This window comes from Macrotis lagotis, chromosome 1 (assembly GCF_037893015.1).
Source record: "Macrotis lagotis isolate mMagLag1 chromosome 1, bilby.v1.9.chrom.fasta, whole genome shotgun sequence".
NCBI classification, from domain to species: Eukaryota; Metazoa; Chordata; class Mammalia; order Peramelemorphia; family Peramelidae; genus Macrotis; species Macrotis lagotis.
Genome location: NC_133658.1, coordinates 546,755,182 through 546,768,499, shown reverse-complemented (window position 1 = coordinate 546,768,499; position 13,318 = coordinate 546,755,182). Strand labels below are relative to the sequence as shown.

The following is a 13,318-nucleotide window of genomic DNA, read 5'->3' as shown; positions in this document are numbered from 1 at the left end:
TTCTTGTAGCTTTCTTTCTTTATTCATCACTTCTAAAAGCCAAATGTGAATTTAGCTTCACAACTAGGTAACTCACTGTAACTTCACTGGGCCTGGAGTCAGAAAGGCCTGAGTTCAAATAGACATTTACTAGCTATGTGACCCTGGGTAAGTTTAAATGCTTCTGCAGAATGACAAATCCTATTGATTGGATCCACTACCAAGTTAGGCTATCAATCCTGTTCCTATTTTTTTCAACCTTGAGTGGTTTTGTCTAAGAACTAAGGGTCCCTTCCTCATCCATGGAGACTGAAATACAGACCAAACTGTATTATTCCTTTTTGTCTTAAGCCACTGGAGAGGAAAATGGCAAATTACTCCAATATCCTAGCTGAGAAAACCCCATAGATAGCCTTGGTGTGCTATATGTCCACAGGATCATGAAGAATTGGACAGCACTAAATAGCAGCAGAATTTAGTTTTATCGGAGAGGGAGGGAATAATCATTTATACTGTGTTCTAGATACCTTGCCAAGTGTTTTACAATTATCTTATTTGATCCTCACAACAACCTGGAAGATAGACCCTATTATTATTCCCACTTCACAGATGAGGAAACTGAAGCAAACAGAGTTGGAGGGACATGCTCAGAGACATAAAGCTATTAAATGTCTGAGACTGGATTTGAAATCAGGTCTTTCTCATCTACTGTGTCATCTAACTGTCCTTAAATCGTTATTGCTTCATCAAAGGCGTTCCCAAATGACCAAGCTTGACTGTACAGTAACATTTAAGACTTGTGAAATTCAAAAATAATTGTGACATACAAACATAATTTCCTTTATTAATGTGTATGTAATGGAGACACTTCCATTCCTGGCACATTTTAACTGTGAAACTCTGGACAAGTTTCTTTTAATTTTTTGCTGCCCTCAGTAACTTCCTAAGACTAATTGGCTGACATGTGCTGATCTGCATTGGCCAGGAAGTTTCTTCACTGAGAATTCCTCATTCTAAAATCATAGGCCTGGTTTTCTTTTTTTTTCTTTTTTTTTTTTTTAGGTTTTTGCAAGGCAAATGGGGTTAAGTGGCTTACTCAAGGCCACATGGCTAGATAATTATTAAGTGCCTGGGGCCGGATTTGAAGCCAGGTATTCCTGACTCCAGGGCCAGTGCTTTATCCACTGTGCCACCTAGCTGCCCCAATAGACCTGGTGTTTTAAAAAATTAAGTCACAACTATTAATTATGGGAATATATTTATTTATTTATTTTCAAATCAGATGATTCACGAATGTGTTCATTGTCCTTTACTGCATATGTCAAATCCTATAATATAGAGAAAACTAAGTAAATAGGGCTCAATTTGGCACGTATCCCAACTCTGGATTTATCCCTAGTAATAATGTTTTGGTCTGTATTTCGGTCCTCATGGAAAAGGGTGGGATCATAAGCTTTTATGCAAACACTCAGGCTGACAATGTAGGATCAGAAATGATAGCCTAACTTGGTAGTGGATCCAATCAACAGGGCTTCTTGTCATTTTGTAGAAGCATTTAAATTTCATGGTAATAGTTACTCAGTTTTACAGGTGAATCAATCAGAAATAGTGAAAGGTCAAGACGAGATTAGGTTCAAATGTGGAGAAAAAAGCATTATTGAAATAGCCAAGATTGAATAGGAAGGGAAATAAGATTGAAAGAGCTGAGGAAGTATAGGAGGTAATTATTAGAGTGAATGAGTAGGAAACCTACTACATCACTTTATTATTATTTTTGTTTTTATTTTTTGTAAGGCAATGGGATTAAGTGACTTGCTTAAGGTTACACAGCTAGATAATTATTAAGTGTCTGAGGCTAGATTTGAACTCAGGTCCTCCTGACTTCAGGTCTAGTGCTCTATACATTGCATCACTTAGTTGCCTCCTACTATCTCACTTTAAAAGAATACTTTGATTTTTTTCAGGCTACTACTTTCCTAATATTCCTTTCTATAAATATGTGTCAAATATTTAATACATAAAAGCTAACATGTTGGTGAGGCTTGAAGCATTCTTCCCTAAACAAGTGTTCTTTTCCTCAAGGCCAGGTGCTCCTTTAAATATATGTCAACAGTCTTGTGAACACAGGAGGTATTTTTTTAGCTTTGGCAGAAGTATAGCTTAGATTACTGAATATTTCACACTGACAACTAGTTCGTTGAAAACAGAAGTATCAATTTGTGGGGAATGCAGAAGGAAAGCATTGATATCAGTGGGGAAATCTTAGCTCAAAAACAAATATGCAATATGTATGTTATTGTTGCATATTGTAACTATGCAGATAACAAATCATTGTTAATCAACAAGAGAATTAACTCAATCAGATAACCATAACTACTGCCCATAAGAAACTTAATTTTGGCAGTTTCTAAGCAACAATTCTTACACATCACAGGGTTGACAAAAGCTATAATTGAAGAGTAATAGAATTTAAGTTAGTGAGAGAAAGAAAACAAGTCCTTTCAGAAATATAATAATTGGGGCCAAAATACAGAAATACATCCCTTGAAAGAATGGACAGTGAAGTTATCTTTTCCAGGGTCCCATTGAACTTTTCTTTCTGGGGGGCACATTGAAGCTGCTACTGAACTTATTAACTATCTCTTAGCTCTACTGCATCAACCTGCTAGATTTTGCTCCATAGAAGGATCCAGGTCTCTGTTTAATCCAGGCCACTCTTCAGGAGGACCACTGGGGTCACAGTTGATAGAGCACCAGTCCTAGAGGCAGGTGGTTCTGAGTACAAATTTGATTTCAGACACTTGATACTTACTTAGCTGTGTGACCTTGAGCAAGTCAATTAGAGTGATTCTTTGACCAACAACAGTTTGTTGCTAATTTGGAGAGAAAGTTGAGCCAACTCACATTTGGCAACAGTGGAGCAGAAGACGAGTGGGCAGCTTTCAGAGATCTGGTGTACAGTCCTGCCTTTGCTCATCTGGGCCAGAACACTCACAAGCATCTAGACTGATTTGATGAAAATGATGGAGAATACAGAAGCTGTTGAATGAAAAAATGAAAACTCCATAGGGTTTCAGACACTTGATATAAACTTAGCTGTGTGACCTTGAGCAAGTCACTTGACGCTGATTCCCTCTCCGAAAGACAAACAACAATGGTAACAACTACAATGGCATAGTTCATCTCTTTCTAAGAAGGTAGCATTTGTCCATCGTAAAGTACAGGTGAGGCTTAGAGAGACGCAGGATTCTTGGCTCAATAAGAAAACTAATGAAATTCATTTTTTTGTGGATAGTAACAATCCAAAGTGCTTTTAGGATGCCCTGAAGATAATTTAAGAAGTCTCGGAAGATGCTGCTCAGTGCTGATAAAGTAACATTTATTAGTGATAGGGGCATGATCCTAAAGAGATGGACTGAATGCTTCCATAGTATTCTTGGTTTTTTGTTTTTGTTTTTTAAGTTTTGCAAGGCAATGGAGTTAAGTGACTTGTCCAAGGTCACACAGCTAAGTAAGTATTGTGTGTCTGAGTGGGATTTGAATTCAGGTCCTCTTGACTCTAGGGCCAGTGCTCTATCCACTGTGTCACTTAATTGCCCCTTCCAAAGTGTTCTTAACAGATCATTATCAATCAATGCAGAAGTCATTGACTATACCTCAAGTAGAAGTTAAATCATTCCTAGCTGGTTCCAACTGAAGAGGAGATTCTGAATGCAATTAAGACTCTTCGTGTGGCAAAACACCTGGTGCTGAGATATACAAGGTTGCAGGGTCCATTGTTCATACAAAAGCTACTGAAGTTTTCCAGGTTATGGAATGAAGAGGTTATCCCTCAAGAATTCAAGAATGTCCACAATGCCCCCCTCTCTATAAAGGTAGGGAGTATAGATTGTCCTATGAAATTCATTGAGATGTGTGTCTCTGGTTTTGCTGATAAGATTCTTGCCAGAGTCTTCCTTAATAGACTGATACTTCACTTGGAAGGTGGTCATCTAAATGAAAGCCAGTGTGGCTCCAGAAAGAGTTGATATCTAACAACTCCAGGAAAATGCCAAGAGCAGAACAGAAGTCTGTATACAATGTTTATAGATTCTACCAAGGCCTTTGAATACCAGTTGTGAGGGCTTAAAGTTATGTCAAAATTTGGTTGCCTTGGTGAAGTTCATCAGTATTGTACATCAGTTTCATGATGCCTGGGTTCTGGATAGTGGATGCCTGATCAACCTTGCTCATTCCATCAATGCAATAATCAGGGATGGAGAATACCATCAGTACCCAGAGAAAGAATTGTGGTGTTTAAACAAACTTTTTTTTTAGATTTTTGCAAGGCAATGGGGTTAAGTGGTTTGCCCAAGGCCACACAGCTAGGTAATTATTAAGTGTCTGAGGCTGGATTTGAACTTAGGTACTACTGACTCCAGGGCCAGTGCTCTATCCACTGCTCCACCTAGCCTCCTCAAAACAAACTATTTAAACAAAGACTATTACCTTTAATTTTTTAAGAAAAAGATTGTCTTATGTACTACATAATTTTGCTGTTTCTAATATTTTTTCCTCAAGGATATATTTTTTTTCTCTAAACACATTCAATTTTTATCAATGCATAGCATGGAAACAATGTAAAGATTATCATCAGATGCATTCTGGGAGGGGGAAGGGGAGGAAAGATGGGGTGGGGGTAAAAAGTGTAAAATTCAAAACCTTACAAAAATGATAGGTAGAAATTTTATATAATTGGAAACAAAATATTTATATAATTTATATAATTAATAAACAAAATTTAAAAAACAATTTCCTAGTCACTAATGGAGTAAAACAAGGATGTATCTTTGCTCCCATGCTTTTTAGCATGTTTTCAGCATGATGCCTCAATCTCAGCTACCACACTTCTTCAATTTGAAAAGACCACAGGTCAAGATCAGAGTGGAGGAAGTGTTGGTGCATGATCTTCTGTTTGTAGATGATTATTGAGATGCAGCAAAGTATGGATTGATTCTCTGCTGCTTGTATTAATTTTTGGTCTAACAATCAACACCAAGAAAACCCAGGTGCTCCATCAGCACCATACCATCCATATGTATAACCATCAATTACATCAAATGGAGAAGCTTTGAGTACTGTGGACAAGTTCACTTACCTTGGCAGTGTCCTTCCACAGAGGTGTAATGTGTGCATTGACACACTCATTGCTAGAGCTAGGTCAATATTTGGGGGTCTCTGAAAGAAAGTGTGGGAGAGAAGACTATCAAATTGAAGGTCTATGCAGCCATTGCTGTATGTCTGTGAAACCCGGACAGTCTACCAGTGCCATGCCAGGAAACAGTCATTTCTGTTTAAGTTTTCTTAGGAAGATTCTGAAGGTCATCTGGCAGGAGAAGACACCAGACACTGAGGTCTTTTCTCGAGCTAAACTGCCTATCATTCTAACATTACTACAGAGAGCACAACCATGATGGGCTGAACTTGTTAGAATGTCAAACTCATGTTTGCCAAAAAGACTATTTTATAGAGAATTCACACAGGGCAAATGCTCACAAGGAGGTCAGAAAAAGCCATATAGGGACACTCTGAAGGTCTTTCTTAAAAAACTTAGGAAATGCTTGTGTAGCATGGGAGACACTGGGCCCAGACCGCCTTCATCAGTGAGGGGGCTGCACTCTATGAGGAAGGTAGAATTGAAGCAGCTCAAAGGAAATGAGATGTGTAAGTTTAGAGTGCCCACCCCAGATATTCACAAGGATTATTTGTGCCCAACTTGTGGTAGAGCATTTTGAGCTCATATTGGTCTGATCAGCCACAGTCAGGCACTCTGTTATTTGTCTCTAACATAGTTCTGTCATTTTGGTCTCCCCCCCCCCCTTTTTTTGCAAGGCAATGGGGTTAAGTGATTTGTCCAAGGGCACACAGCTAGGTAATTATTAAGTGTCTGATGCCATCTTTGAACTCGGGTCCTTCTGACTTCAGGGCAGGTGCTCTATGCATTGCACCGCCTTGCTGCCTCCATTTTGGTCTTTTTTGATAACAAAGGACAACAACCATTACCATTGTTGTCCATTTGTACTATAACTAACTGACTCTCTCAGTCATTGTTTCCTGTATATAGTCCCTGAACTGACCCTAACTTCACTTCCTACTCATTCTTTCTAAGCCACCACAATCTGTCTCCATAAAACTCCTCTCAAATTGCTCTTATTCCAAATGTTGATTTTTAATCCCCCTGCTTCTCAGCACCTAGGGCAATTTCTAATCACCAGTAGTGGTACAATGAGTAGAGTGACAGGTCTTGACTCTGGAAGACTCATCTTCTTAAGTCCAAATCCAGCCTCAGACACTTACTAACTCAGTGACCCTGGGCAAGTCAATTAACCCTATTTGCCTTAGATTCTCATCTGTAAAATGAGCTGCATAATATCTTTGTCACAAAAACCCCAAATGGGGTCATGGACCAACTGAAATTTCTGAAGAAAAATAGTAAATGTTTGCCCCTAATGCCTTTAAAAGAATTCCCAGGGAATTATGGATCTTTGAGTGTTGCTATAGTGTCACATAGGCAGAGCTACTTTTTCTTTACCTTTGCCTCTCATCATCTGTTTTTAAATTTTTTTATATTCTCATGTTGTACAAATGTTTTTTTACATTAATAAAATATTCTTGTTTAAGAGTAAACGAAATACCCCCGCCCCCCATGAATATAGACTTGCTTGAGTGATAAAGGGGAGAGAAAAAAATTAAAATTAAAAAAAAATAATAGTAACAATTGTATGTATGGCCAGGTAGTGCAATGGATGAAGCACCAGCCCTGGAGCCACAAGCACCCGAGCCCACATCCAGCCCTGTAGACCCAACAATCACCCAGCCATGTGACATGCAAGCCACCCGATCCCCACTGTCCTGCAAAAACCAAAAGGAAGGAAAAAAAAAAACCAAAATAAAATAAAATAGTAACAATAGTAGGGGTGGCTGGGTGGTGGACAGAGCATTGGCCCTTGAGCCAGGAGCACTTGGGTCCAAATCCAGCCTCAGACAACCAAAGATCACCCTGCCATGCAGCCCCAGGCAGGCCACCCAGCTCCATTTGCCCTGTACCCTCCCCCAAATAATAATGATAAAAAAATGTGCTTCAGTCTTTGTTCCAACACCAACAACTCTGTCATGGGTGGATCACATTCTTTATGGTAAATCCATCGCAAAAGTTATTTCCATATTTTTCTACCATTGCTATTGTTGATCGCAACTCCCTCCTTTTTTATTTCTCCACTGCCATGTACTATATTTTCTCTCTCCTTTCACTCTGACTCTGCTGTAGGGTAGCTGAGTGGCACAGTAGAGAGATCCCCGGCTCTGGGGCCCCAAGCCCCCCCACCCCCACCCCTTAGGCCCAGAATCCACCTGGCCCTATGGTCCTGGACAGGCCTTCCAATCCCAGCCCCTTGCAAGAAGTAAAAAAGAAAATGTGTTATATCTGATCACTCTCCCTCCATGGTCCATGCTCTCCTCCTTTATTCACATCCCCACCCCTTCCCCCTGCTCCCCTCTCCTTCTTACTCCAGATGCCTATACCCCATTGAGCATATATGCTGTTTCCTCTCCTAGCCACCTCTGATGACAGCAAAGATTACCTCATTCCCCCTTGCCTTCCTCCCCTTCCATATCATTGCAATAGCTCATTGTAATAAAGAAAAATCTAATTATATGAAATATCTTGGCCTATTCCCCCTCTCCTTTTTCTTTCTCCCATTACATTTCCCTTTTTTTCTATTGACTCCATTTTTATACCATATTTTATCTTTGAATTCAGCTTTCTCCTGGGCTTCAACTATAAAAGCTCCCTCTACCTGCTCTATTAACTGAGAAGGTTCATATGAGTATTATCAGTGTCATTTTTCTATGCAGGAATACATGCAGTTCATCCTCATTAAGTCCCTCATATTTTCTCCCTCTCCTCCAATCTCCATGCTTCATCTGAGTCCTGTATCTGAAGGTCAAACCTTCTGTGCAGCTCTGGCCATTCCAACAGGAACATTTGAAATTCCCCTGGTTCATTGAAAGTCCATCTTTTTCCCTGGAAGAGGACATTCATCCTTGCTGGGTAGTTCATTCTTGGCTGCATTCTAAGCTCTTTTGCCTTCTGGTATATTATATTCCAAGCCCTACGAGCTTCCACTGTAGTTGCTGCTAAGTCCTGTGTGATCCTGACTGCAGCTCCACGATATTTGAACTGTGTCCTTCTGGCTGCTTGTAATATTTTCTCTTTGACTTGGGAGTTCTGGAACTTGGCTATAATATTCCTAGGGGTTGGTTTTTTGAAATCTCTTTCTCGGGGGGATCGGTGGATTCTCTCTGTTTCTATTTTGCCCTCTGCTTCTAGAATATCAGGGCAGTTTTCCTGTAGTAATTCTTTGAAAATGATGTCAAGGCTCTTTTCCTGATCATGACTTTCAGGTATTCCAGTAATTTTTAAATTATCTTTCCTAAGTCTGTTTTCCATATCAGTTGTTTTTTCAATGAGATATTTCACATTTTCTTCTAATTTTTCATTTTTTTTTTTTGGTTTTGAAGTATTGATTCCTGATTTCTGGTAAATTCACCAATCTCCCTGAATTCTATTCTTTGTCTGAAGGATTTGTTCTCCTCAGAGAGTTTTCTTATCTCTTTTTCCATCTGGCCAATTTTGCTTTTTAAAGCATTCTTCTCCTCAATAACTTTTTGAACTGTTTTATCCATTTGACCTAAGGTGGTTTTTAGCATGTTATTTTCTTCAGCATTTTTTTTTTGGATTTCCTTGACTAAGCTGATGACTTCATTTTCATGTTTTTTTCTGCATCTCTCTCATTTCTTTTTCCAGTTTTTCTTCTAACTCCCTCATTTGATTTTCAAAGTCTTTTTTGAGCTCTGTCATAGCCTGAGCCCAATTTGTTTTTCTTGGAGTCTTTAGATGCAGGACCTTGTGCTTCCTTATCTTCAGACTGAGTATTTTGATCCTTCTTGGCCTCATTTGCAAAATATTTCTCAATGGTGTTCCTCTTATTTCTCTGCTTGCTCATTTTCCCAGCCTGGTCCTGGTTTTGGGGTGCTTCCTGAGCTTTTGGGACACTCCCACAGTTTGTGAGGCTCTGTTCTCCCTCCTGGTCTGTGAATGACCATATGCTCCCCCCTCTGCCACGGGGCTGAGGGGGTGCCCTGCTGTTCTATGGGGGGCCTAGACTGCGATCAGGATCTGAATGTGGTCCGAACCCCAGCATCCTGTTCCAGAGGCAGAAGACAGAGCTCTGCAGTCTCTCTTCACTCCCCTCCCTCAGCTCAATGGGCTCATGCCCTGGGGGTTCCTGCTTATGGGCTCCGCCTGCTTCTGTTTCCAGATCTGGGCTGCTGAAAGACTATGCTGCTGGCTGTGTGCCCTGAGGGCTGGGCTCCATGTGCTCACTCTGGCAGAGGTTCCCCGCTGTTCCCCTACTTTGTGCTCGGTGCTCCTCAGGGTGTAGCTCTGGAGACTCCCCTGCTGCTGTGAGCTGGGGCTCCCAGTGCCCTGAGGCTGCCTCCGGGAGGCTGAAGTTCTTTTGTTCTGGCAGGCCACCCCTCTGGTGGGCTGCCCGTCAGACCCCGGGGAGCAGAGCCTTTCTGCTCTTTTCCCGGCTACCTTGAATAGGAGAACTGCCTCACTGGGTCCCTCTGTGGCTTCTGTCTCTCAAAAGTTTAGTTAGAGTCCTTAGTTTAGAAGTTTTATCAGAGAGCACCTAAGACACGATCCTTTCTTGTCACCATCTTGGCTCTGCCCCTCTCATCATGTTTAATATCTGACTAGCATACTCAGGAAGGGTTTAAGGTTTCTTCTTTACTCATTGAAATCTTGGTTGAAGTACATGAAGTTTCCAGCTCTTCTTCATTCTTTTTTCACTCTTCCATTTCCACATTTCCTTTATATATAACATGCTGCTTAACCATCACAACCTATTCCAAGACAAATATGAACATCATATAAATAAAAACTGTTGAAAAAAATAACAGTTTTGGATGCATCTGTGTAGAATCAATAAATTAATATAAAGTAAGAATAAATTTAGGGGGCGGCTAGGTGGTGCAGTGGACAGAGCACCAGCCCTGGAGTCAGGAGTACCTGAGTTCAAATCCGGCCTCAGACACTTAATAATTACCTAGCTGTGTGGCCTTGGGCAAGCCACTTAACCCTATTTGCTTTGCAAAAACTTAAAAAAAATAAATTTAAACTTTTCTGAGTTCAAATCTGGTCTCAGACACTTGAAACATTAGTGTGACCTTGGGCAAGTCACTTAATCCTACTGCCTTGTCAAAAAAGTTTGAATTTTTAAGTAAATGAAATGTAAACATTCACATACATGAGTCCATGTCATCACATAAGTTCACAATGATTTCAGGTTTTTAAGAAGGAAATGATTAAGTGAATCACAATTCACATTTTCTTTAGCAGAACTGATTCTAAAAGGGAATAAGCTTGCAGGACAACTTGGCTCCCATGTCCTCACACTAGGCAGACAGGAATCCTCAGTTACCACAAAGTTAAAATTAAGAAAAAAATTCCAGTGTTTGCTATATTTAATTCCTCTTAAATGACAAAACAGATATCTTATAATTAGCAATTACAAATCAAATGTAGTATTGATACTAAATAATTCCTTTAATATACTTCATTATATACTTTATATACTCAATTACCATTCTGACTTTTGATCTCTTAGTCAATCAGTTGATAAGCATTAATTTAATGACATGCATAAAATATGATGCATTTGGCATAATGCTGGATTTGGAGTAAGCAGATAATAACTGAAGTGACCTTAGACTAATCACAGTCACAATTTCCTCATATGTAAAATTGAAAGAATAATGAAACTTACCTTTTAGTGTTTTTGTAAGGATCAATATATAACACTCTGCTTGACTCCTGAACAAGGGAATAAAATGACTACTTTTGGTGATTGAATAAGTTTGGGAATGTAGGCTAACGTTTTATAGAGTCTCTGAAAGCTTCTGGGACAGTTTCGAATAGGATGATATGAACCTCATCCTATACCCACATAGCTTTAATTTCTTTCCATGTTTGGGCAAATTTTTATTCCATGTAGTTTGAAGAATGTGTATATTCAATAAGACAGCTATTTTAAATATTCTTAAATTTTTACTGCTTTTTTAGTTTAAAATTTCATTGATTATTAAATTTTTAATTACAACTCATCATGTATTAGTGGTTTAGGGAAACATTCCTATTTATAATGATTCAACTTTTCTAACACTGTTAATTTGTTGAATTCTTGAGTTTTGGGATCTGGGATCTGGGATTTAACTTTTGATGGTTTATAAAGGATAGTGAGATCTTGGCATATAATTCTAGAGAGTTAACAATGTCTTTTTAGGTTACTAAGCCATATTATTATTTTATATTGAATATAAATAGATGATTTTGATCTTGTATAAGAATTAAAGTTTTAAGATGAACTTATCCTTCTAAAGTATGCTGTAAGCATCCTTGGTACAATTCCACTGGTAGAAAGAAACATAGGGATATATACCTCTCCTGCTGCAATGTGATTTTGATCTCCTCTACTATCATAATCTCATATAGCTCAACCAAGACTTCAATAGGTAAAGAATAAACCTTACACCCTACTGGGTATGCTAGTCAAACATTAAAGATGATGAGAAACAAAGGTAAAGAAGGGATAATTGTGCATATGTGATACTACAACTTGGAGATGAGGAATATTAGATAAAGTGACATTTATTTAAAGCTTTGATTTTAAGGTTTTGAGAATTAATTTTATTATCTAATAATAATGTTTGTCCTTCATTCTTAAAGAAGACCATGATAAGGGGGAGATGATACCATGCCAAGCACATGAATTGGATTTGAGTGAGGGGGAGCTGTGCTAAGTCACCAGTCTCACTTTCTCCTCCAGAGCCATCTGGGTCCAGTGGCCATATATGAGTCAGGACAACTGGAGATGGCACTGAGTGCAAGGCAATAGGGTTAAGCGACTTGCCCAAGCTCACCTAGCTAGAAGTCTTTATGATTTACAAATGTCTTTGGTTATTACAACCTTGTGAGTTAGATAATAATGGTTATAACTTATATTTATGGTGCTGTAAGATTTATCTATTTATTTATTTATTGTTTTTTGTGAGGCCATTGGGGTTAAGTGACTTGTCCAAGGTCACACAGCTAGGTAATTATTAAGTGTCTGAGGTTGGATTTGAACTTAGGTCTTCCTAACTCCAGGGCTGGTGCTCTATTCACTGTGCCACCTAGCTGCCCCCCTACTACTGTAGGATTTATTAAGCATATCTCTCATGATATCCTGAGATAGAGTATTTATCTTTATTATTCTCTTTTTACAGTAGAAGAAACTGAGGCTTACCTAACTTAAATGTCTTGCTCAAGGTCATATAGCAAGCATATGTCAGAGTTGAGACTCAGACCCCAAATTCTCTTTACTATATAATACTGTCTCTAAAATCAGCATACATTATTAGAATTAAACAATTTTAAAAAAAATTAAGTGCTTCTAGTGTCCTAAAACTTATTAAATATAAAGTGTGTAAGATGAGTATAATCAAATACAAATATTTAGAAACTATAACCAACAAAATAACTAGATGATATCTAATGGGAGTGGTCTAGCTCTAAATGTGATTCTACAAAGGTGACTCATTGAGAATGAGTTATATCTACAAGAAGTTTCCAACTCTACATTGTGTATGGGTGGGGAGGTGGTGAGAAAAGGAAATAGAGATTGAGGAAAATTGATACATTCTATTAATTTATTAGGAGGCAGCTAAGTGGTTCAGAAAATACCCTATTGGTGTGCTCTGGTCCATAGGGACATGAAAAGATAGAATGAATGAACAACAACAATTGATTTATTGAGCATATACTGTTTTCAAGGTACTGTATTAAGTACTGAATGGGATAAGAAACAACTACAACACATCTCCCTAGGAGGTTTGCAATCCAATAGACCAGGGTCAACAAAACAATCTACACAAAGATATATTTTTTGAGAGATCTTGTTTTTTTCCCCCCAGCATTGGTTAGTCATTTAGTTCCTGTCTTGGTCAATGGCACACATCTGGAGATCATCTTGTAAGGTTAGAGATATGGTTTGTGTTAACAAAACAGAGTTTCATGTAGTAACTCATTAATGGCCTTAGTACAACGTCCAGCAATCTGTCCAACCAGTCAAGTCTGAGTGGATAATGACACAGATGTTGCATCATTAAAGAAAAAAGTCAAAGGATATGCAGAGGAAATTTGCAGATGAGGAAATCTATAGTAATATGAAAAATTGCTCTAAATCATTAACTATTA

The 13,318-nt window shown here is 38.7% G+C and overlaps 1 protein-coding gene across 1 annotated transcript in view; it reads left to right on the top strand.

Annotated features, from left to right (window-relative positions):
* The window catches only part of IMPG2 (interphotoreceptor matrix proteoglycan 2), a 216,666-nt gene that overhangs the window by 10,512 nt on the left and 192,836 nt on the right, over positions 1-13,318 (top strand). The gene's annotated exons all lie outside the window — the stretch shown is intronic.